This window comes from Gastrolobium bilobum, unplaced genomic scaffold (genome assembly GCF_033153095.1).
Source record: "Gastrolobium bilobum isolate Gb01-03AN ecotype WA unplaced genomic scaffold, APGP_CSIRO_Gbil_v1 utg119451, whole genome shotgun sequence".
NCBI classification, from domain to species: Eukaryota; Viridiplantae; Streptophyta; class Magnoliopsida; order Fabales; family Fabaceae; genus Gastrolobium; species Gastrolobium bilobum.
In genome coordinates this window covers 14,117-17,614 of record NW_026895859.1, presented here as the reverse complement: position 1 = coordinate 17,614, position 3,498 = coordinate 14,117, and the positions used below count along the sequence as shown (strand labels likewise).

The 3,498-nt window shown below is 36.5% G+C and overlaps 1 long non-coding RNA gene across 1 annotated transcript; it reads left to right on the top strand.

The window, feature by feature from the left end:
• The first annotated feature begins 1,445 nt into the window (after nt 1-1,445).
• LOC133296464 (uncharacterized) lies at nt 1,446-3,498 on the top strand. Its single transcript, XR_009749506.1, has 3 exons — nt 1,446-1,700; nt 1,786-1,859; nt 3,458-3,498. It is a non-coding gene; the product is annotated as an uncharacterized LOC133296464 (long non-coding RNA).

Below are 3,498 nucleotides of genomic sequence, written 5' to 3'. Positions count from 1 at the left end.
ACAACAGTTATCATGCCAGTCTGGGCATGGCTCCTTATGAGGCCTTGTATGGCCGTAGGTGTAGAGCACCTACTTATTGGACGGAGATCGGAGAAAGACAGTTATTGGGGCCAGACTTGGTCCAAGAGACTACGAAGCAGATTGAGATGATCAGAGATAGGCTGAAGAAAGCCCAGAGCCGTCAGAAGAGTTACTATGATGCCAAGCACAGACCCCTTGAGTTTTCTGAAGTGGATCATGTATTCATCCGACTATCACCTACTACAGGTGTTGGGCGTGCCTTGGGAGTGAGGAAGTTGAGTCCACGGTTCATTGGGCCCTACCAGATAATAAAGAGGGTCGGACCGGTGGCGTATCAACTTGCTCTACGTCCCAACTTGGCGAATTTACATGACGTTTTCCATGTGAGTCAACTCCGCAGATATATATCTGATGATTCACACATTGTACAGTATGATGACATAGAGGTTAAGAAGGACCTGAAGTTCGTTGTTGGACCTTCTAAGGTTCTTGCTCGAGATGAGAAACAACTTCGAAATAGAGTTATTCCCATGATCAAGATCCAATGGGAAGGATTGACACAAGAGGATGCCACATGGGAGCGGGAGGATGATATTCTCCGGCAATATCCCGATTTTGATATCAGGTATGATCTGATTTTGAGGACAAAATCTTTTAAAAAGTGTGGTGAATATAATAACCCTAATTATATGACTTTTAAATTAGAGGGTTATAATGAGGACCTTATAGTCATAAATGGAATGAGCATAAAATTATAAGAATTTTGATACCCATATTGAGGTATTATGCACAGATGAATTTTTATCTGTTAAATTTGACTGCTGACGTAATAACAGTTAGTAGAATAGCTCCAAGTTAGCAAATTATAGTTAGAGAGCTAATCTAATGATATAAACATCATGAATGAGGTTAGGATATGCTTTGGTGAAGATTGATACCCATATTGGGGTATTTTTGAAAAGTCACTTCTGCTGGGTATTTTGTACTGCTGTAGCAGCATCCGGTAGAATCCCGGAACAGGAAAAAGATAAGAAAATAGAAATAAAGACCAATATATGCCTAACAAGTCATAATTAGACCAAAAATGTTAAAGTTAAGAAGATTATGAAATCCGGGTACAGTTAAGAACACCGGTAAAGACTACAGTGCAATTAAACAACTGTTAGTGGATCTGTGATCTACTAATCAAATTTTTAAGTTATGAACATGATAATTAGACAAAATTAATGTTAAGTACTTAAAGTTAGAGTCTTGAGAGTTTCCGGGTAAAAATTTGACGACGGATTAGTTAAAAATTACACCGGGTCTCACTAAAGGACGAACATCACTTAAGTGACATGGCACCCCTCATTAGGGCACCCTCCTCTCCTTCCCTTCCATTTCTGATCAGCAGCCCCTTCACCTCCTTCTCTCTCTAAGTTTCAAATTTTGAAAACTCTCTCACTTCTCTCTAAGATTTCTTCACCTAAATCTCTCTAAACCACCAAACTTCCTTCACAAAGATTGTTCCCCTCACTCTCCTCTTCACAACCATACCATTTTCATGGTGTGAATCAAAAATTTCGTGTCCCTTATCATCCCAAACAGCCATGGTTTTGTGGAGAGCAAAGGCTATGGAGTTGTGTTCTTGAGCTCTCTTGAAGAATCACACTTGCTTGCTTGTTTCCTTTGATTTTTGGGTAAGCGTTCTTAAATTGTTTTCATGAAAAATATCATCTTTTCTTCTTATGTTCTTGAGCCTAACTCATGAGCATGTTCATGAAGGTGTGTGCTTGCCTAAAGGTGTGTTCTTGGTGGAAAAAGGTGGAGACTTGAGCTAAAGGAGAAACCTTGAAGATGTAAGCTCCCACTTGGGAAATATGAACCAAAAAGCCTCCATTTTTCTTGTTGAGTGCCTTGGTTTTGATATGTTCATGAGGAGAATGTTGTTTAAAATTTCATAATGTCATGGTTTGATGATGATTCTTAAGTGTGTGTGTGTTTGGAACCATGGAATGATGGATTGGATGACTAAAGGTGCCACCTTTGGACCTTTGAGTGATGTTCATGTAAAAAGATGACTATGAACTCAAAAATGGACCATGAACATTTCAGCCATATCATGTAAGGATAGGGTTTGATGACAAAAAAATGTTATTAAGTTGTTAAGTGTGGAAAAATGATTAGAAAGATTAACTAGGTGAGTTAACTCTAAGTAAAACTCGCTAATCATGATTAATAATGGCTAAAAATCCTAATTAATATAGCTAATCAAATCTGCCCCATAAAGTACATAAGGGTTTAGTTGTGTTAAAATTAAGGAGATGATGAATTAGGTGATTAATTAAGGGTAGAGATTAATTAACAAAAGTAATCAAGGATTTAACTCTAAAACTGGACTAAAGTAAGGTTTAGGTACACTAATTAAATAATTAGTAAAATTTAAGTATCATGACATAACGGGACTAAGGATATTTCATAATGTGACTTAATAATAGAAAAATCCAAGAATTAATGTGAATTAGGATTTATAATCAAAAGTAATTAAGGTTTGTTAAGTAAACACATTTAAGGCTAAGTAACCAGTTTTTAGGCAAAATTGGGGAGATCATATCTTCCTCCACAGAGGTCATATAGGGATGTGCCTTATATCAAATTGAATATTGAGATGTTATCTACGTGGTGTCAAAATTTGGTATCAATTGAAGATATATTCCATTCTGTATGTTCGTTTGAGTGAGGACTGCACAGGGAGGCATGTGCAGGGGCGCTGTACATGGCTGACACTTCCATGAATTTTTTCTCCCTCAATTATTACTCAAATTAGGCTCATAATATGTCTAATTAAATATAAAGGTGTCTATTTGTCTACATAAAAAGTTTAGAGCAATTGATTTAGTAGAATTTCCATAATCGCAGAAATGGTAAAGGATGTTTAGGGCCCTGTTCGGAGTTGGCAAACAGCTTTGTTTGTCCAACTTCAAATGGTGATAACCGGAGCTAGGAAACTTCAAATGAGGCATATGATACCTTTTTGGAAAGATAATTGAGTCTATATTAACATACTAAAAGATGAGAATTTTATAACAAGTGAGTCACGCCCAGTAACTAGAAAACAGAAGCATGTACAGTTATGGAAAAACCGTAAAAGTGATATTTAAGCTAAGTGGGCTTAGGGGAACCCTTAGTAACTTATAATAATCATAAATATGACTTGGATGAGTTGAAAATAATCTAAGTGAGCCTTGCATGTGATTCTAAGCTATGTAAGTAATTGAAGATTAAAGTGGCTTGTAATAATGCACTAAAATATGTAATAAGTAATAATTGGTCTAGGCTTGTAATGGGCATATTATTGGCATATGAGTATGAAAAGTGGAATCATTAAATGATTAAGTCGTGGATATGACTTGATTAATTAATATGTAATTAATGATGTGAATGGTTCCTACTCTAGGTGTGCCTAGAGAACCGTGCACTTGAGGATTTTGTTGGAGC